General features: G+C 36.1%; 1 long non-coding RNA gene across 1 annotated transcript; it reads right to left on the bottom strand.

The window, feature by feature from the left end:
• Positions 1-22,175, bottom strand: LOC116421670. Its single transcript, XR_004232147.1, has 3 exons — positions 21,749-22,175; positions 5,264-5,403; positions 1-1,693 (listed from the first exon to the last, which is right to left on the bottom strand). It is a non-coding gene; the product is annotated as an uncharacterized LOC116421670 (long non-coding RNA).
• Between the last annotated feature and the right edge of the window lie 1,187 nt (positions 22,176-23,362).

Genomic DNA, 23,362 nt, shown 5'->3' with positions numbered 1-23,362 from the left:
CACAATTTTGAGGATATGGATTGTATGTGGGGTCTGCCTATGTTGAGTACAAAATAATCTAAATCATCCTCCTTAAGGTTTAACAAAAGTGTTGTTCTCACCTTTGTTACCCACTCATTTAGCTTCCTGGCCATACTTATCTGATGCTAAGTGGGCTCAGGAAGCCATGTAATATCTTTTACTGACTCTACCCTTGTTCATTGTGTGGTTTTGGCCACATCCATCTCTAGACTCAGTTTTCCCATATGTAACTTGAGAGTAATCCTATAATGGCACATAATGTGCTTCAATCTCTACTTTTTAAAGCACTTTATAATCATGATTTACATTTATAGAAGCCCTTTCCTCAAAACAACCCTGTAAGGCAGTGCTTTTTATCCTTATTATTGATGAGGAAAATGAAGCTTCCAGGGTCACACAACTAGATTCAGAGCCTGAATTCAAACCAGATGTTTCTCACCCCAAATTTAATTCCTTTCCATTATACAATATTACACATTGGCTCATTTTATCTTCCTAACAACCTTGTGAGGTAGGTGGCAGGAATTAAGGCCAATTTGCATTTGGGGAAAAAGAGGCTTAGAAAAATCTCTTAATGCACTGTTAACTAATAGTAGAGGCAAGGACTAATCTTGGTCTCCTGACTCCTGATATCAAAGAACCAACCAACTCCCCGTGTTCCAAGATGGCTGTCAGATTTAAGAAGAAATTATTAATGAAGTGAAGGAGAGTGCCCTAACTAGCTGTGCACACTTGTGCAAGTCACTTAATCTCTCTTAAACTCTCCTAACTTTCTCATCTGCAAAAATGTGGATAATGGGAGGACCTCCTTTTCAGAGCTGTCGTGTGGATCGGATGAGATGATGGGCTTTGCAAAGTGCTTTACAAAGGCTAGCTACTATTGGCGTTGTTGATTATTAGTCCACTCTACGTGCTGTGGACAAAGCACACCGGTATCAGAATGAATGGGACTTCTTGAGTGCAGGCTGCCTCCATTGAATTATTGTGGTTCTGGGGACCACATTGTTGGGGATTCTAGCTAAAAATGATTTTAAAGCCACATTATACTTTCCGTCGAGGCCGACTCTGACTGACCTGTGGTGAACAGTTGTTGTAAAAGAATGTGTGTCCACATTGTTCTCCTGAGTACAGCATTCATAAAGGGTGACCTCACCCTGGCAGGCAGCCACCTTCCCCCAAATCTCCCCAATTAAAAACATATTACCTTCACGTTCGGCCCGGCAGAGTGGAGGGCTACAGCTTTATTTTATAAACACATTTAAACAAGTTCAAAAAGAATGATTCATGCTGGGCTTGAACACTTTATAAAGTTTAGAACTGTTAAACATTTTCACAATGAATGTATCCTGAGAGGGAGCAGAACTCAGCCCTAGGGGAGTATCATCTCACTGGCAAGAAGGCCCCGGGATTACCTGGTAGGATACCAGCCCCTCCAGCTGTAAAAGCTTAATGCCTGAGCTACCTTTCCCAACCCTCCACCCCCCAACACAGGCCCTGGGACCCAGGCCTGTGAATCATAAGTCTGGGGCTCAAGGTTATACAGTCCTCCCTTTAATGCAGAATCTTCTGGCAATGCTGGCCACAAAGGAGATGGTCAGTAAATAAAGAATCAAATAGTGATGGAATATTATTGTGCTTTAAGAAATGACAAGCAGGATGATTTCAGAAAAACCTGGAAAGAAGAAATTACATAAACGGTTACAAAGTAAAAAGAGCAGAACCAGAACATTGTACATAGTAACAGCAATATTTTATGATGATCAACCTGTAAATGACTTAAGTATTCTCAGCAATACAATGATCCAAGAAAATCCCAAAGGACTAATGAAACCTATTAGCTATCTCCAGAAAAAAAGTAAATATTATCTAAATACAGACTGAAACATGCTATTTTAAAAAATTTCTTGCTTTCATTCTTTTTTTCTGATCTGAGTTTTCTTATTCAAAATTACGAATGTGGAAATATCTTACATGAATATACACAAAAAACCTATGTGTGATTGCTTACCATCTCAGAGAGAGAGAGGGTTGGGAAGGAAAGATAGAATTTGGAATTGAAAATTTTAAAAATAAATATTAAAAATATTTTTAAATATTATATAGTAAAAAGAAATAAGGAACCAATAGTTGTAGAAAGGCTCTGGGAATGTACTTCTTGATCTCTTTTTCAGATCAGATAACAATTTCATTGGCGTAGGAGACTCAAGATGGAGACACAACCTCTACTAAAGTTGATTAGCACCTGCTCTGCAATTTATAGTTTTAGAGAGTTGGGAGTAGAAGGAAAGAGGCTAAGAGACTTGTCTAGGCTATATAGTCAATCTATATCAAAGACAGGACTTGAATTCAATTCTTTCCCATTAACTTATCTTCTTGTACTTTTCTTTTATTTTCATACCACCCCTTTATGTTCATGGGTATTTAAGTAATCCATTGTTTTCTTCAGATCTCTGCTCAAACACCATCTTCTTAAAGAAGCAGGAAAGCTGCTATCAGGGGCCTCGGCTCCATTTTTTTTTTAACTTTGTGTTTATTTTGTATATGTGCAAAAATTTATTTATGTATAGATCTCCCCTCCTCTCTATTCCCTAATTAATAGAATATAAACTTCCTGAAAATAAGGAATTTTATTTTTTATCCACAGCACCTAGCACAGTCACGATGCCATTAATTCTCTTCCAAACAAGACCAAAAAACACGACTTAACCTGGTATATACAATACAGTAGGTGTTTAATGGAGAGTTAGGTAGCATTGCAGAAAATTCTGGGTCTAGAGTTAAGAAGACATATCTTCTAGAGTTCAAATCTGGCCTCAGATACTTATTAGCTGTGTGATCCTGGACAAGTAACTTAACTCTGTTTGCCTTAGTTTCCTCATCTGTAAAAATGAGCTTAGAGAAGGAAATAGCAAACCACATTGGTATCTTTGCCAAGAAAATCCAAATGGGCTCACAAAGACTTGAACGCAGCTAAATAACAATAATAAGTGTTTAATAAATATTTGTGGATGATAGAAAGATTAAGTTAGCACAGTAGAGTGAAATTGGCACTGGACCAGAATTTGAAAGATCCAAGTTCTAAATTCTTCTAGGTGTGATCCTCAGGTTCCTTTTCTAATAAAATGGTCATAACCTCAGAATCACTGAATGTTGGCACTGCAATCTAATCCAACCCATACCTGCAAAAAGAATCGCTGACAATTAGCAACAAGCCTTTGCATGAACATTTCCAATGAGCCTATGTCTATTTGGCATTGGAAGGGATCTTAGGGGTCACTGAGTCTAACTCTTTCCTCTTACAGCCAAGGAATAAATTATTCAGCTTGGGTTACAGAGCTAGTGAGTGGGATTTTTATCCATATCTTTTTTACTCCAGGTTCAATTCTTGCTCTACTTCACTATGAGCAGAAACAGAACATTGTATAGAAACAGCAATATTTTATGATAATCAACTGTGAATGACTTAGCTATTCTCTGCAATATTTCACTATGCTGCCTCTTACCCACTTTCACATAAAGCAGTCCATTCTACTTCTACTTAGTTCCATCCAGCAGTATGCTGGAACCAGCTCAAATTGGAGCCCAAGAGCAAATTGTTAAATTTTTCATTGTGAGCATTTACATTTCAGAAATCACCAAATGCCACCAATTGGGACTTGATTCATTGTTATGTTGATTTTCTAGCCTTATAAAAGTCATGGAAAATATGTTAATAATACAGACTAAACTTAAAAGTATTCTTTTTTTTTTTTTTTTTTTTTTTTTTGGAGAGATGGTTGTTAAACATTTACCAGCACACTTACTTATAGCAAACCTAAACTTGCCTCTTAATTCATTACTTCTGCCCTCAGAATTTACTAATTGCTGCCAGGAGATGGCAATGGAGAAGATGGAAGAGATTAGACTAAAGGCTAATTTAGCCCAAGAGAGTCCCTGGAAGTTTCCCACCCAATTCTACCCCCCAACAAATCTCTGCTTTCAGCTTGTTTTCCTGTCTGTTGTCTCTTCCCCTCTGATAACTGATTTGGGAAGTTTTCAGTCGCTGCAAAGTTCTGTCAGTAGTTTCTTGGGAAACCAGGTTTGACTAGAATCCTCAGTGTCACAAATTGGACAGTTTTGTCTCTCTAGTTGCACCAGAAGCTCCCTAAGGAAAAGACGGAAGTTTCCTATTGGCTCAGGTATATTTTATTGCACTGATAGAGACTAATTATTGCCCTGATTGTAACACAAGATTGCTGTGTGAATCCTATGAGATAATATATGGAAATTATCTTGAAGGCCTTAAAATGTTACAAACAGAAAATATTGCCATTAGCTTAAAGGGGTTGCTTATATTTTTATTTAAAATGTTCTTATTTTTTAAAAATATAAATATTGCAAAATATTTATTTATTTATATATGAAACATATTTTATAAATATATATTTATAAAATGTAAACTTTGGAAATAAATGAAATATTTTATAAGAATATATTTTTAAAAAATATAAACATTTAAAAGTATATTATGAAATGTATTTTACTAAGTTTATATATACATATATTCATAAATATATAAGAATGCGTTTATAAAATATAAACTTTGTGAAACACATTTTTAAAAGTTTATATTTACAAAATGTGTTCTTGTATATTTATGAAACATATTTTACAAAATATATTTATAAATATAAATTTTATAAAATATATTTGTGAAATCTAATTTACAAAAATATTCATAAAACAAACTTTATGAAATATATTTTACAAAAATATATATTATAAAATATAAATATTCTTTTTTGTGGGTATTTCTAGCTGTATCTCAACTGAAAATATTTACTATTGCTAATCTGCTAAGGGCCCAGGGGTCCTCAAACTTTTTAAATAGGGGGCCAGTTCACTGTCCCTCAGACTGTTGGAGGGCCAGACTATAGTAAAAACAAAAACTTTGTTTTGTGGGCCTTTAAATCAAGAAACTTCATAGCCCTGGGAGAGGGGGATAAACATCCTTAGCTGCTGCATCTGTCTCAAGGGCTGTAGTTTGAGGACCCCTGTAGCAGATTGCTAGTTAGTACACTATACCTTCCCAGCTAGAAACTGGTTCATTGAGAATGATTCTGAGAAGTCACCTCCATTTTGTGAGCCTCAGTTTACTCATCTGTAAAATGAGGGAATTGTTATAGATGGTGTCTTAGGTTTCTTCCAGCTTTCAAATTCTACTACTCTATGACTGAGATTGGCTATTTCTTACAAATCAAACCTTTTAATTCGCAGGGAGATGGATTTCTAGTTCAGGACATCATCTTTATGAAACACCAAATTTCTTAGAAGAATGAATAAGAAGAATTCTTCTTAGAAGAATGAAGAATTCAGGATTCTGAAAACTGATCTTAGCCCAGCCTGGAAAAGAAAAAGACAGTGAAGTGGGTATCAGTGATGTGAATCTTGGTTCTAATTGTAGACCACAAGCAAATTTTAAAATTTATATATAATATCTGTATATGAATAGATATATATTTGTTTTTATACATGCACATATAGTATAGACTTGTAAAAGTACATGTTACCCCTCCCAATAGACTGCAAGCTCCTTGAGGGCAGGGATTTTTCCACCTTCCTCTTTTTCTCCTGAGAACCTAGCAGGATAGTACATCACCAGCACTTAATAAATGGATTTTTTTTTTTTTGCTGATGGATTATTTTTAGTTTCAATTTCCTCATCTGCAAATAGAGATAATGATCCTTATAATAAATACCTCACAAAGTTTTGAGAAAAGGGTTTTTCAACCCCAAAGTGATGTTATTAATGCAAGTAACTGCTAACAAAAACATCAGGTCACTAATGAGCGAAGCCCAAAGCTGGAGACAGTTAAAGAGGGGCACTGTAGTCAATCTGCCAATTCTTGATGATTTGCTGATGATAGGTAAGAGTCAGAAGAAGACATGGGTTTCATTTCAGCTCTGTCTATAAATAATTTAGCTACAAAACCTGATTCAGTTCAGAGAAGCACAAATTTGAGGCTGGGAGAGACCTAAGAAATCATCTGGTTCGACCTACACCTGGTACAAGAATCTTCTCTGCAATATTCCTGAGAAATGGTCCATTTTTGTTTGCAAACCTTGCCTAGGGTAGGCTCCCACAACAATCCATTCTTCTGTTGGATTGTTGGAAATCCAACCATTGGAAATTTTTGCAAGACTAAATTTGCCTCTTGGAGAATTTGTACTCATTGCTCCCGGTTCTGACCCAGAAGACCTGGTGGCTTAATACTTAAAGAACTCTGTCTTCCCACCAGACTAAGTCTTTTCTTCTCCAGAGTAAACACTTTTAATTATTTTTCATCTGAAGCAAAATTGGGGCCCTTCACCATACTGGTTATCCTCTATGGCCCAGCTTCTTAAACTGTGATTCATGATCCCATATAGCATCTTGTAACTGAATGTGGGGATTGTGAAATTATGATTTATTACCAGTAAATGCTTGATTTGTATACCTATTTTATATCTCCATATACCCAGGGTCACATAAAAATGTCTTGGGCATAAAGGAGTTGTGAATGGAAAAAATTTAAGAAGCCCTGCCTATGAAACCCAAAGTTTTACCCCATTTCTTATTTTCTAAGGAGAATTCTTCTCAAAATATATCAGTAATTGTGGAGGCAACATCATATACAGTATTATATATATAATTTCTAACTATGAAAAGTCTGTGTTCTAAAACAGGGGTAGAAGGGAGGCTTCTGCCAGTTAAATACAACTTTTGCTCATCCTACTAAATCTGATCTGTGCAATATAATTCCATCGTTCTTGGTCATTTGATATAGGTCCAAATCGATAAAAGCTGAAAAGCATTTATAAAGCTTTAGAATCAGAGGAGAGTTTAGACTACAACTGCTGCTGCTGCTGCTGCTTTTGAGAGGTAGTAGTTAGAGTTAAGTGATTTGCCCATGGTCAAGTAAGTTTATGTAGTCAAATTTGAATTCAGGTGTTCCTGCCTCCAAGGCCAGTACTATGCCATCTAGCTATCACTAGACCAGAGCTTTTTAATCTAGGGCTCCTGACCTTGTTTTAAAGATATAAATATATGTCTATATAGATATATAAACATATAATATAAAAATAGATATAGATAGAAATAAAGTATATAGATAGATGTAGATACACACATAGATACAACATATATATAATATATAAGCAAATATAAGATATAAACATATAAAACAATACATATATTAAATTAATACTAAAATTATAACAATATATATTATGAATGTAAATTTTCTCTATTTCTAAATATTTAAATATTCTTGGTTTCCTTAGTAATATTTTTATAATATATTTTATTCATTTGAAAGTATTTTCTGAGAAGAAGTTCATGGGCTTTACTAGAAGTCCATATATCAAAAAGGTTAAGAATTCTTGATCTAATCCAAAGCCGCTACTGCTTCTTTTTTAGAATAATTAAATGACTTGCCTAGAACTTGAAGTAAAGATCTGAGTTCAAATTTTACTTCATATACTTACTAGCTATGTGATCCTAAGTATGTAACTGAACTTTTCTGAGCTAGTTTCCTCCTCTAGAAAATTAGGGGTTTAGATTTATGGACCTCTAAGGAGGACTTATGGACTTATTTACACCTCTAATATCCCACCCAGAATCAAATCCATGAACCTGAAGAAGAATAATCAAGGGTCCAACAATTTTGTTGGAGAGATTAGGCTATGGCATATAACAGAGAACAGTAGGTGGTAGAGTGGATAGAGGGCCAGACCAGAAGTCAGGAAAATTCATCTTCTGAGTTCAAATTTAGCCTCAGACACCTACTAGCTGTGTGACCCTGGGCAACTCATTTAACTCTGTTTCTCTCAGTTTCCTCATTTACTAACATGTCTGGGCTTTGAAGCTCCTCATAATTGGCTCCTTTCTACCTCTCCAGTCTTCCTACACCTTACTCTATTCCAAATGGGCTATGAGTCAGCCAGAGTGACCTTCCTCCTATTCTTTACACACAGTGCACCATCTCCCATTTCTATTTCTTTGCATTGGCCATGTCCCATACTTAGAATGCCCTTTCTCCTCTCTTCTACTTCTTGGAACCTGTTTCCTTCATCACTCACATCAAGCACATCTTCTACACGAAGCCCTCCATTGGTGAGAGCCCTCCCTTCCCAAACATCCTTGAATTCCTCTTCAGTCTGTATTTTGCACATTTATATCATTGTTTCCCTCATTAGAATGCAAGCCCCTTACCCAATTGATAAATAGTCAAAGGATATCAACAATTTTCAGATGATGAAATTAAAGCCATATATTGTTACATGAAAAATACTCTGAGGCACTTTTGATTAGAAAAATGCAAATTAAAACAACTCTGAGGTACCGCCTCATACCTTTCAGATTGGCTAAGATGACAGGAAAAGATAATAAATATTAGAAGGAATATGGGAAAACTGGGACACTGATACATTGTTGGTGGAGTTGTGAAATGATCCAACCATTCTGGAGAGCAGTTTGGACCTATGCTCAAAAAGTTGTCATACTGTGCATACCCTTTGACCCAGCAGTGCCATTACTGGGTTTTTATCCCAAGGAAATCATAAAGGAGGGAAAAGGACCCACATCCTTTTTGCAAAAATGTTTGTAGCAGCTCTTTTTATGGTAGCAAAGAATTGGAAAATGAATGGATGCCCATCAACTGGGCAACGGTTGAACAAGTTGTGGTACATGAAGGTAATGGAAATTATTGTTTTATAAAAAATGATGAACAAGCTGATTTTAGAAAGGTCTGGAAAGATTTACATGAACTGATGCTGAAAGAAACAAAACAGAACCTGGAATACACTGTACACAACAACAGTAAGAATGTGAGATAATCAACTATTAAAGGCTAGTCACCCAAAGCAATCCCAATAAACTTTGGATAGAAAATGCCATCTGCAACCAGAAAAAGATCTAAGGAGACAATGTAAATCAACACATGCTACATTCATTCTTTTTTTTTCTGTTTTTTTCTCTCTCCTGTGGTTTTTCTCTTTTGCTTTGATTTTTCTCTCCCAACATGATTCATAAAGCAATGTGTATTAAAAATAAATAAACTTATTACAATTAAAAAAAAGAATACAAGCCTCAACAGTAGATTCTGTCTTTATAAACCCAGATCAAGCATAGAGTTGTTTTTTAACAGCTTCTGGATGAACTATCTGAGTGATACATGGAGAATTTGCCATTTGCATCCATGAAGAGATCCCACACTGTTGAAATCAAATATTCTTGAAGTAATTAAGGCGTAGATACAGTCCTGGAGACAATATGACCAAGTGCCAAGATTCATGTAAGCAGTTCAGAAAGCACACTGTGAGAGGTCAGAAAGGGGAGAAACCACCAGAGACTACTAGATTCCTCTACAAAGGCCACCAGTTGCCTACATTCCCTATGTTCAGAACAGCTTCTAACTTGGCTTCAAATGTCCTTACTCCAACCCTAACCCTTCCTTCTACACACTCGGAATTTTGGCTTTTGTATTCCCCTAGAGCCTGCTCATCCTCCTGAGAAGGGAGGAGAGGAAGGGAGTGGGATGGGAGGAGGTGAGCAATGTGGAGAGGAGCTCATTTGTTTCCACAGCAGACAGATGGGGTGAGTCAAAACAATACAGTGGGTATTCAAAATAATTCTTCAATTTAGCAATATTTACAAAGTGTTATGAGCCTGCTAAGTCACACATAGAAGCAATGAGTCGAAAACAGTACAATAGAGTAATGATGACAATTTCCCTGAAGTTTTACAATATTTATGTGTTTTCAAAATACATATTACATATATGCCAAAACTCAGAGAATCATAGAATCCCCAAATTAGAAAGGACCACTGAAGTTATTTATTCCAATTTCTTTCCCTCTTTCCCACCACCAGGAAAATAAATCCCCCCCAACAATGTGGGCTTCATAGAATGTAAGGACAGAGTCATTTAACCCCATACCCTTCTGAAAAAAATGAATTCCCATCTTTAAGTTCCCTCCTCGAGGATCATTAGCCCTTCCTCACTTAAACCAATTCACTTGCATGTCATGACATTATCTCCCCGATGTCATGGTCCCCTTTGAGAACCAAGGACAAATTACAATCTCTTCAACCTCTGTCTAAATGCCTATAATGACCCTTGGTCTCTAATTTTGTATTGGACAATGCTAATAATTGTAAAATTCTTCTTAACATTAAATGAAAACCTGCCTACCTATAGTTTCCAGCCTTTGGGCCTAGTTCTTTCCCATGGGTCCAAGCAATAAAAACTCTTAGCTCTCTTCAGAAAAAGAATGAAATAGCAATCATTTTAATATACCTGTTAAAAATAATATCAAACACCAGTACGGTTGGTAACACTAATGACATAAGTAAAATTTGTTTTCTTCCATTTGTATGATAGGAGCTGTTTTGGAAATTTAAAATTTATTAACTTTCAAAAAAATCAGATATAAAAACACAAATCCCCCTAGAATAAGGGCACATGTTTTATAATAAGGAAAATGAAAATAAATTGTTGCCAACAACCTTTCCCCCTGTCCCCCTCCACCCTCACTCCAGAGAGCACTAGGTTGGAGAGGTTAACTTGAAAATTCAGCATCCTAGAAACATGTGTACACATCTGGCCTAGTAGTTATGAAGATTAATGTAATGCAGAGTGTCAGAATTCCCACTGACGTTTACTCAGTTTATCCAAACAATTTAGTGGAATCCTCTGGTGAATATGAGCTGCACTCTGCAGTGTAATGCAGACACTTAACCTCTTGAATTCTGATTTCCCCAGGGACATATGTGTATGTTTTATTCTTTAATTGCTAAAACAATAAGGTCATGTACAAAAACAATACAGAAAGCACTTGAAGTTTAAGACAAAAATAAAAGGAAAGGAAAGGAAAGTAAGACTTGGCGGACACGAAGGACAGTCTGTACAAGCCAGAACAAGGAACTGGTGAGAAATGTCACAAAAATCACACCATTAATATGTTTCCAGCAAACTTATTAGTACTTCATGGATCCTAGAATCAAGTGTAATACAATTCAGCTCCAGTTTGACTACAAGAACAGGCTGGTCCTGTATTCTGATTATGTTGTGATTCAATATGTTCTGGAACAAAAATAGATTCAGATCTGGTCTGATATGGTTCTCCAAGTATTTCTTTGAAAAGAGTTTAGATTTAGTTTGTGATTTCAAAAAATGTTTTGTAGATGAGTTCAAAGGTTCAGGGGTCAGTGCTCAGTCAACAAACATTTATTAATTCATCACAATTTTTTTTGCTTTGTCTTTCTGTTCAGGAAAAGTGCCCAGTATTTGTTAATGTATCAAAATAAAAAAAAAAAAAGATTTGTATTTAATGTTAGTGAATTGAAACTGAGAGACAGAATGTATGGAAGGCTGCTGTTTGAGTTTGCTTCTGACAAATGTTGACTGTGTAACCTCCAGCGAGTCACCACATGCTAGTGACCAGGCAATTCTCTAATATTATTATTTAAATAAGAAGTATAACTAATTTATATAGTCCTTGCTATGAGCTAGGCAGTGTGTTAAGTGCTTTATAATTATTATCTTAGTTGATGTTCATATTAACTCTGGAGATAGGTGCTATTATTTATCTCCATTATATAGATGAGGAAACTTAGGTTAAGTGACTTGTCCAGAGTCACATAGATAGCTGGTATTTGAATCTGGGTGCATCTTGACTTCAGGTGCATCTTGACCTCAATCTCCACTTAGTGATAATGTTGGACTAAGTGATCTCCAAAATCCTTTCTAAATCTTGGGTTTTTCCCACCTTCCAGAATTTAGAGATGGAAGATATCTCAAGAGCCAACTAGGAAAGAGGAATCCAGACTACAACTTAAAACCACTTGGCCTTGAAATTCCATTTCTGGCATTTCTTAGCTTTGTGCCCATGAGCGATGGTCACAACACTTGACCATCAATTTCTAAATCTATAACATAATCTACTTGCACTCCCCACCTTGCAGGGATGTTGTGAGGAAAGTACTTTGAGTGGTAGCTGTCATATAATAAACACTTAGTGAACGCTTGTTAATTTGGCTTTGTAAACTTCAAAAATGGTATAATTCAGAGGAAATTATTTCTTGATGGCAACTTCAAAGTATCAAAGTAGTTTTTCACAGTTTTTTTCAATGTGTTTTTTAAAATGAGACCCACAGCTTCAGAAAAAATGTCTAGTTAAAATATTATATCTATCCATTGTGTACATCTTTATTCTCCCAAAAGAATGTGAACTCCTTGGGGAGAGGGACTATTTTTGTTCTTCATTCATATCAATTAATCCAACAATAATTTGTTAGGTGGCTATGGTGTGGCAGACACTGTAATAGACCTTTGAGGATACAAAAAGAAAATGAAATAATCCTTTCTTTTAAGGAAGCTACATTCTAATGGGGGCTTTTTTGCTTTTTTATCCCAAGCACAGTGTCTGGCTCATATGATTGCAGAATTAAAGGGCCTCAGAAGACAGCTAGTGACAATCCCTCATTTTCCAGCTGAAGAAACCAAGACCTTAATTTTAAAAGTTAAATGCCACCATAGGTGCCTAATACAAGACAAATTTAATTGGAAAATGCCTAATGACACTGTGCTTGATATCTTCTGGAACAGATTTTTTGTTGTTGCATTCTTTTTCAGTCTTGTCTGATTCTTCATGACCCCATTTGGGACTCTCTTGGCAAAGGTATTAGAATGGTTTGCCATTTCCTTTTGAACAGTTAAATAGAATAGAAACTAGAAGGATTGTCTGAAAAACTCATTATCTAGAACAACTCACTTAATCTCTCAAAACCTCAGTTTCCTCATCTGTAAAATGGTGAAAATAATATCTATAATAACCCTTACCTCAGAAGGGCAGCATGGAATAGTGCTTAGAGAGCCAGATTCAAATCAAGGGAAACTCTGAAGTCCTACCTTTAACACATATGTATTGTGTGGGCAAGTCACATCTTCTTGGTGCTTTTTTGTTTTTTTTTCAATAGTGTTTTATTTTCCCAGATACATGCAGATAGTTTTCAATATTCACAATTGCATAACCTTGTATTCCAATTTTTTCTCCTTCCTTCTCCCACTTTTCACCTACCCAAGACAGCAAGCAATCTGATATAGGCTAAACATGTGCAAATCTTCTAACCATATTTTCTTATTCATCATACTGTGCAAGAAAAATCAGATCAAAAGGGAAAAAAACAAGCAAACAATAACCACAACAAAAAGGTGAAAATACAATGCATTGGTTCACATTCAGTCTCTATAGTTATCTCTCTGGATGTGGATAGCACTTTCCATCCCAAGTCTAGATAATTCTCTAAGAATCTATGTGATACACTTACTGGAATATTTATATTTGAATGTGTGGATTAATAAGGACATCTCAATCACCCAGTGATCTGTTGTCATTAGAAGTAACACCTTATTTATATATCACACACCTGATAGTCACAGGTAGGAAGAATTACATGTGTAAAGTATAAGGATCATATGGTTGTAGTTGAGTTATCATATTGCTATGGATATTTAATAGTTATCTTTTCATTAATGTAAGGAGTGAATTATTAACTGGCTTGCAATATTTCAATTATGACACTTAGTATTTGTTTTCTTGTGGTATTCAGTAAAAACTGTATTATTGTCATATGTTATCTAGTAATGCATAAAATAATTTATATTATCTTTCATCAAAAGAAGTATTTATCCATTTACAAAACAAAAGGACTAGGATAGTATTGACAAGTTATTAGTTTTTAGAATTTAATAATAAAAACATTAATCTGTGAAACTGTGTGATTAATTTAGGCCAACTTTCATTCCTTTTAGAGAAGTAATTGTCATATCAGTGTCATTGTAAAACTTTCCTTATCCTCAAAGCAATTTTGTAGGGTTTTCAGAATTTGAGTATCAAATTGTAGATTTAGAAAAACAATAAAAAATTGGCATGACAAAAAAAGGAGGAGGAAGAAGGAGGAAAAGAGGAAGGAAGAGGAGAAGGAGAAGAAGAAGGAAGAGGAGGAGGAGGAGGAGAATAAGAAGAAGAAGAAAAAGAAGATGATGAAAAGAAGAAGAAAAGCAGAAAAGGAGAAGAAGAAGAAGAAGAAAAGCAGAAGAGAAGAAGAAGAAAAGCAGAAGAGAAGAAGAACAACAAGAAGGATGAGGAGGAGGAAGAGGAGGAAGAGGAAGAGGAGGAAGAGGAGCACATGTGACAGAGAAAGTACCCATCTGGATCAGTATAGGCAATGTCCTCACCTAGGAGTTCCCTATGTCAATAAAATCATTATTATAGAACCAGTATTGAAACATATCCTAATATATCTCACAAAGAGGTTGTGAGGATCAAACAATATAATAAATAAAATGTTCTTTGACAATCTGAAAGCATTATTTTGTCATTTAGTTATTTCAATCATGTCCAGCTCTTCATGATCCCATTTAGGATTTTCTTGGAAAAGATACTACAGTGGTTTGCCATTTCCTCCTCTAGGTCATTTTACAGATGAGGAAACTAAGACAAACAGGTTTAAGGAGACTTACCCAAGATCATATAGCTATTAAGAGTTTGAGGTTAGATTTGAACTCATGAAGATGTCTTGCTGTGCTCTATCCTGTGTACACCTGGCTATCTGAAAGCATTGTCCAAATATGTTATCATCTTATTAGCACTACAATTTTTATCTTCCGTATTTAGAAAAGATCTGTATTTTCAATGGCTCCAATAAAAAGATTAGAATAATTTGCCTCCATTTCTTACCTTATTGCCCATTTTACTTTTGATTACAGAAAATCTTTTAATAAATAGAAATCTATACTGAGCTTAGATCTAAACTACAAATCAAACTAAATGAGTAAAGTGCTGGCTGAGCTTTAACAAATGCATTCTATTCACTAAATATCTTAGGGATAAGAACTAAAGGTGAATTTAGGCTGCATTTTCTCTTGCATTAAAAGAAGAAAAAACAACTACACCTGCCCTCTTGCCATCCAGTGTGAAACAGCTAGAAATACATGGGGGCCTCATTATAGAACTCTCCTTGGGGTCCTTGCTGTTCGTTATAAGGTGAGACTGCCTTTTAACGAGGGCCTTTTGGTACTTCAGTAACTAATCCCCCTTGGAAAGGGGCCAAGCTGGTCCTGCCTTGTGCTGAACTTCAACAACTTCCAGGGTCTTGACCAAAAGCTCAGCTCTCACGCAAGACAGAAAGCTGCTAATTTACTTAGCTCAAGAAAAGACTCAAACAAAAAGAGCTAAAGAAGGACATCCAAAGGAGTCCATATGTCCTTCCATGACATTTTCCTAGCTGACCCCATCCAAAACCAGCAGAGAGAATGTGCACACTCTCAGAATCATAGAGACCCCTGAGAAATACATCTTGGAAAACAATAGGAAGCCAGAACGCCAATCTGGCCATCAAACTGATCAGACAATAGACTATATTGAACTTTCCTTGCAGTCCATCCTCACACACAAGAGCTATTAAATTCCAGAGCCTGCAATTAGTGGGTATTTTAAAAAGGCATTTCTAGGAGAGGAGGCATCTGCTGAAGCAGGGACCCTAGTAGGCTGAGCAAAAACTGAAAATATATTGTCAGTTCTGCATATCTTTGTCTAGATTTTCAAACCTCTAAGGATAAAAGCAAAGATGATTCAACTTCTTGCCAATCCCCAGAGACTCCACAGGTTGGTTGAGTAGTTTGATATTTTGGATATATTGGTGATAATTTGGTAGCTTTATTAAGTAAGATTATTAGGTACTTAGGGAAGCCATGTTCACTCTGGTGCCAGGGCACAATTTAGTATAGTACTGCTTCAGCATGCTAAGTAGTCCTCCAGTGACTCGGAACGGAACATGACTTTTTAGAGTACCCAGCTTATATAGCAGGCAAAGTAGATGCTTAGCTGATGAAGACCATGCACTTTTGCTGCTGATAACCTTAGAAAACAAAGCTGAAACTAACAAGGTTTGTGTTTAAGGAAAATGGCACAAATCCTTAAATGCTGCTAGGAAGGCTGCTGCCACAGTGAAAGGGAAAGGGAAAACTCCTTTGGAGTGAGTTGTTGGTTTCTTATTTTAACTCATTAGTCTTGCAAACCAGAGTTTAAACTCAGATATTTTAACGCTGCAAAAGAATTGCAAATACTGAAGTCACCTTCTGAATTTGGGCACTCTGAGAAAAAACCTCAGGTCTTTCCTCTTATTGTAATCCTTTGCTCAAATAGCCAGTTACATAGAATTCTTCTAATTGGTAAAGGCTGATGATTAATGTTTCATATCTGCTTGAGAATGGACTTAGAACTGGGGAGAAGAAAGATCCTGGTCTTCTTACTTTCAGTTTCAAGAAAGAAGACATGTGATCTTAGACTCTTTCCTGAAGAAAGAGAAACTTTGAGAAGAAGTTGACCTCTTGGGAGCTGACTTCTTGGTTATGTCCCTATGCCCTTCTTCTTGTTTTTTCCTTCATTTTTGAAGAGGATCAATGACATCATAAGTAATATTTCAACATATTTGTGAATTGGATTGAAGTGAAGTAGAGTTGAACAAAATCATCAGCCTTACTTTCTCTTCCTTAATCATTAAATTTGAGTAGTAGGACAAAAGTCAAGATGATCAGGGATGGTCTGGGATGCAGCAAATGACTCTGATATGTATGCATGTGTCTAACTGAGCTCTAAGCACTCCACTGCACCTACTCAGTTGCCTTCATGACCACTAGAATAAATTGTCCTCAATTACCCATTCCGCCTCAGTGGATTCTTTACACGCTTGGGGATGGACAATTTCCTAACTCATTAACTGGTTTGGGACTTGTCAGTTATCAGGAGCCCATTTTTTGAGACAGTTTATCAGGGTGTGTTCGCTATGCACATTTCTTGGAGCCACAGGTAAGAATTAGTTGGCAGGTAGATACTAAAGGTGGATGAATAACCCTGAAAAGGGCTTGGCAAGCCTTCACCAGAAGTTCTAGTCCTACTCCATACACTTCATTCTTTGTTTACTACACTAGAGACTATAGAGAATTTCCCCTTGAATGAGATCTGAGACTGTCTTGGTTGAACTGAATTATTTTATTCCCAAAGGGAGATCTTGTTATAACATTTATTTTCTGCATAAATTCTCCTATGTATACTTTCACTGATTTTGATTTGCTATGAATTTGGATAAATGAGCTTATTTGTTATTCAAAATATGTGTTTTAATTGTGGAACTAGCATTTGATAAGAAGGGACTCAAGCTTTGGATTTATAAAGCTTGGGGCATTTCTTCCCCAGTAAGGGATAATAATCAGATACACAGCTAAAACCTAATATTATTTTCCATAAATTAACATATATATTCCATAGATTAAATCCACAGGTTTTTAAGACAGTAGAGAAATATAATTCTAGCCAGGTACCTCCTCATTCTAAGGAAAACAGAGTAGCTCTGGTCTCAACCTCCTCCTACCCCTCCTGACAAGAATCCTTGGGAAAATGTAAGGGGAAAAGACTCAAGAGACAGCTGTTCTTGCCTCCTTGTCAATCTTATCTAGACAGACTCAGCTGGACATAATTTACATGGACAAACCTCACCCATTAAATGAGTATAGAATACCAATACATCCTCTACACTAGTTATAGTTTTTATAGGAACTAATTGCATTATGAGCAGAAGAGTAATCATTTTAAATAAACTATTTAATCAAGTATTTATTGAATATTTACTGTGCTAATTCAGTAAAGAATAAATTATAAACAAATATATATCTAAAAATATAAATAAATGACAAGTAAGAATTAAAAGGAATAAATGGCACTTGGCTTCAAGAGGCTTATTGTCAGGTAATTGTGGATGATAAAACAGTGTGAACTATTCATTTCACCATTTATAGGGTGTAAGCTTGATGAGGGCAGGGATTACTGTATTTTTGATTTATTCTCTCTAGTGTCTAGTACAGCACTTAACCAAGGCTTATTGAGTTGAGCTGAATTAAGAGGAATGTTTATAAATACAAATTAGTACATATTTTCATATTTTCTCCATATTTTCACTTTAATGTTTTGTATGAGTCATTTCTTCCTATACTATATTGTAAGCCCTTGGAAACATATTTATTAAGAACTTAAGATGAATTTTCTTAATCTTGGGTGAACAGGACAAGGATCGGAGATCTAGTTTTGGAGGGGACCCCATAGATTATTAGAACAGGACTTCATAAATTTTTTCCACTTGCAACCCCTTTTTGCCCGAGAAATTTTTACATGATCCCAGGTATATAAGTATATAAAATAGGTATACAAATCAAACATTTACTGATCATAAATCATAATTTCACAATCTTCACATTTAGTTACAAACCCCATATGAGATTACAACCCACAGTTTAAGAAACTTTAATAATCCATCCATCTCATTTTATAAATGAAAAAATTGAGACTTAGGGTAGTAAAAATAATTTGTCCAAAGGTACCACTGTTTCTAAGAGTTAGAATTTGAACTCGGAATCTCAGACATTAAATCTAGCATTCTTTTAATTGCATGATGAAGGACAGATGCATTTAAAGAAGCTGTGAGGAGATCAGAAAGCCCAAGTGCCCTAATTTTAATAATGCTTCTAGCTTTGATCTGCTCTCTTAGCAAAATTTCTCTATACACTGTTCTCTTGCCCCCAGTATAGAGGTTAAGGATGAGCCACTGCAGCTCCACCTGGGCTTATCAAAGCCCTGAATTGATGTTGGGAGATAAGTTTTTTTTTTTGAATAAAAGAAAACTTGTTTTTCAAATATTTGGTTTCAAAACATTTATTTGTAACTCTAAGTCTACAGTCCATATGTATTACATCTGTTCCTAATTGGGATCCAGAAGAGGTTTATTATTCATTTGCTTAAAGATACATCTCATGTCTCCTCCCTTCAAGGACTGCAGTGACCAAAATATGATCTCCTAAGAAATGCTTGTGCCCCCCACCCACTCACCCAAATGGTCAGGATAGTTATTTCCATATACCAGGAACAAATTCATAGCTTGCTTACACTCTGTTGTAAGACGGATTGAGCCCTCCAAAAACCTTAATGTTGATTACTCACCCCATGATGAATGAAAACATGTCTACTGAGGTTTAGCAGCTATGTAAAAGCCCTGTCTCTCTTCCATAGCTGCTAAATCTCAAACATGTTTTTAAGGCTCAAATGTGCATGTCTCTCTTCTATAGAGTCTCATGGCAGGTGGGTTCTTCCAAACTCTCCTTTAACCTCAGTTCCCTTAGGGTAGGATAAGAGGGAACAGGACTTCAGACTGGCCAGTCTGCTCTGGGACATTGCTAAATAACACTAATAATACTACTACTAATAGATTTTATGTAGTGCTTACTATGTGCTAGGCACTATGATAAGTGCCTTATAATTATTATTTCATTTGATCCTCACAAAAAGGTAAGTGAAATTACTATCTTCATTTTACAGATGAGATGAATCAGAGGTTAAGTGACAGCTACAAAATATCTGAGTCCAAATTTGAACTCAGGTCTTCCTTTCTTTAAGTTCAGCACTTCATACACTACACTACCCAGGGTTTCTTAAGCTTTTCCCATTCACGACCTCTTTTCCCCTAAGAAATTTTCATGTGACCCTGGATATACAGGCATATAAAATAGTTATGCAAATCAAACATTTATTGATAATAAATTATAATTTTGTGATTCCCATATTCAGTTACAAGACCCCATATGGGGTTGCAAACCACAGTTTAAGAAGTTGGGCAAACCATCTAGCTTCCCATCATTTTATTGTTTCATAAAATTAACTTTTTTAGAGGTATTAATGAGAATTAATTCTGACCTATTATTTGCCAGGAATACCAACTCTTCCTCCCACAGGACTTTCTTTTATACTAGAGGCTGAAACATCTTTTTATTAGATAAAGTTTCTGACCTTCCTGGCTTCTTACTCAAAGACTAAAGGCACATTTTGGGGGATGTAAAGTTAAGAATAAAATGAATGACAGCATTCCAAGGCCAGGATTTTGTTCTGATTTTTGTCTTTGTCATAAGAGAGGCAGTGGGACAAAGTAAATAGAGAACTAATCTTGAAGACCTGAGTTCAGCAACTACCTAACACATAGTAGTTGTATGTTTGGAGAAAGACTTTCAGTGAACTGGGCAACTTTTTGACTTTAAATTGAGGGGAAAGGTGTTTTTAAAAGTTTCTGATTAGGAGCTTCCCATACCAATGCCTGGACATCAAGCCAGTCTTTCCCTTACCTGGCCATCCTCTGTGTCTGACTTCCCTCATATTCTTCAAACTACAGGCACAATGCTTGGTGCATCATAAATGCTCAACAGATGCTTATTGGATGTTGAAAAAATGAAAGCTCAATACTCAGAGAACCCTGGAGCCCTAGAGATTTTTTATCAGAGGCCACGCAGTACTGATAAGAGTGTGATTCTTATTGTGATAAAGGAGAGTCAATTTTTGAACTAAGAAATGAAAAGTGGGATCAATTCCATCTATCTCCAAGAGGACTATAAATCCAGTCTCTTGTGCTCACAAGAGGTATCCTAGCATTGAGGAAACAGTGAGAATGGATGGAGAATAATGGAAGACTGGGTTCAAATCCTACCTGTTACTCTTATAGTGATTATAGGGAAATTACTAAGCATAACTCAGCCTCAGGGAGTAGAACACAAGGCAAGGGCTTTGAAGAAGAAAAACCAGGAGAATCTAGCTCACAGAGTTAAAGAGAACAAATTAAATAATGGATCGAAAGTACTTTGTAAACCTTACAGTGCTATAGAGATGGCCTGTCAAGTATATCATTATAGAGAGACTCCACACTAAACAAATCCTATATAAGGAACTCTGGATTTGTTGCTGCACAAACCAGATTACTCCAGGAATGGGTAGGCAAGGTGAGGATTCTCTTTACCAAAGGATTTGTGCTCATTTATCACACAAACTCCTTGAGATCAAAACAACATTCATTTTGGTCTTTGTACATCCTTAACCCTCAGAATACAGCAAATGTTCGACAATTTTTTTGTTGAATAAATAAATGAAAGCAATTATTTTAAAATTTTAAAAGCACAACTTTCCAAGAACTTGGATATTGTGTAAATTGAGGTGGACCTATACTCTAAATGGACAAACTTGGAAATAAACTGGGAAACCCTGAGTGTTCATCCTTTACCTTCTGATCGACCTATAATCTCCACTTACCTCCCTGTCCATCCAGCCCAGTGGCTGGCCCATGTGGAGGTCCCGAGCCTCTTGAAAAGCCACAAAATTAATCCATTTGGGAGGCCCAAATATTTTCCCCCCTGCTTTCTTTTTAAAAAAAAGAAGAAGAAGAAGAACACTTTTAAATACTTGGAAAGCCAAAAGTAATGACTGGTATGAAAGTCATGTTGTTTAAACACTAAATTAGAACCTGTCCTTTCCAAGAGAAGACACAGCTCCAATTTAGGAATATCCATTCGAAGTCTAGTTTGACTGGCAGACAATGTGCTCTCTCTCTCTCTCTTTCTGTCTCTGTCTCTTTCCTGGTTTTTCTCTCTATTTCTCTCTTTTCCTCCCTGCCTCCCTCCCTCTCTCCTTCCCTCTCTTTCTCTTTGTCTCTGTCTCTCTCACCCCCATCCCCTTCCTCTAGTCCTGTAGGTTAGTGGTAAAGATTTGTTCCTGATTTGGAATCCCTGACTTGTGTGCGTCTTAAATGAGGGCAAACTTACAGATTAGCATTACTTACCTCTCAGCAATGTGTGGTCAATTTTCATTTTGCCATTCAAATTGTTTCCATTTAACGCCCTGAAGCTGCTCTCTGAATTTCAGGCGTAGAAAAATGGCCCAATTTGGCCAGCCTGATTACTCAGTCCAGCCTTGCTGGGTTCCGTGTGGCGATGTGCTGGCGGCCCATGTGCCCCGCACATGACTGTGCTCTGGCTTCTGAAGGGGGTGAGCGGGGATCTGTGCTGTGTGCCAGCTCACATATCTGAGCGTTTTCATCAGGGGAACCCCTTTGTGCTAGTCATCTGGTTGTCAAACAAGGCCTGGCTCTGATCCGCATTCTGGCATCAGATGAAAAATGTGCACTTTAAACATTTCATACAGAAACTGATGGTGCTGGGCAAGTCCTCACTACATTTTCTCAAGGTTTTAAAACAATAAATGTCAACTCAAGAGCGAATCAAGACAGATTTAAGATGAAACGGGATGGATTTTTTCTCATCTCCTTTCCTGCTCCTTTCCCTTTACTTCCTCTTTCTCCTCCACATCCCTGAGCTTAAAAGAAAAAAAGAGAGCATTTATAAATCCCTTACTTGTAGCTACCTTCCAATACTTTTAAACAATGAACAAACAAAGAAAATGTCATAATCAACAGATCTATTTCTCAACTGCCTTTTTTTTTTTTTTTTTTAAAGAAGAGGAATACAAAAATTTTTAAATGAGCTTTTTTTTTTTTTTTCAGACAGATGCATGATTTGGCATCCTGAGAAGACATTAGTATTTTTCCAAGCAAAGCTAAACTTGTGAGCAGAAGACTAATGAATCCAGCTAAAAAGGCCTTTCATCTCCAAATAACTAAAATACTCTGTTTATTCAGTTTATTTTATCCATGATTTTCTTTTTTTCTCCTGCCTCTCATTAGCATCTACATCTTGTTGAAGAAGCTTTTTACCTTGGGTTGAAGGCAAAGATAGTTTTCAATTTTTTATTTATATTCTCCCAAAAATGAATATAATGAAGGCTTAACAAATAAATAATGAAAGCCTCACAACCAAGATATTGGCAAGGGTAATGAGAGGGGGATAGTCAGTGTTGATAGGGACACTAGTGAATCATTGGTCAAACTTTGATTTGGCAATATCATTTTGGAAAGTATTTGGAATAAGACTTAGAAGGCCCTACAGTTTATATTCCACTGCTGGGCATATACCCCAAGGAGTTCATCAATAAAAAGAAAGACTCCATATATTCCAAAATATTCATAGCAACACGTTTTTGTGGTATAAAGAACTGAAAATAAGGTAGAAGCCCAACAACTGGGGAATGGCCAAAGTGTGGTATATGAATGCCATCAAAACAGCAAACATAATGAATGTTAGACAAACATTAAATGATGCAAAGTGAAGTAAAATGAACCAAGAAAACAATATACATAATGACAAATCACAAAACAATCTAAATTAAATATTGCTAAATTAAAAAAAACCAATAAGCCCAAACTCAAAGAAGAGCTATGAAAAGATAAACAGTTCCTTCCTTCTTTGTAGAGCTTAGCATTCACAAGTATGGAAAATTGCATATAGCATGAGATTTTTTATGAGTTTTGTTGATATTTTCCCTCTCTCATTTTCTTTGA

This window comes from Sarcophilus harrisii, chromosome 2 (genome assembly GCF_902635505.1).
Source record: "Sarcophilus harrisii chromosome 2, mSarHar1.11, whole genome shotgun sequence".
Classification (NCBI taxonomy): domain Eukaryota; kingdom Metazoa; phylum Chordata; class Mammalia; order Dasyuromorphia; family Dasyuridae; genus Sarcophilus; species Sarcophilus harrisii.
The sequence above is the reverse complement of the archived record's forward strand: the minus strand, read 5'-3'. Positions and strand labels throughout refer to the sequence as shown.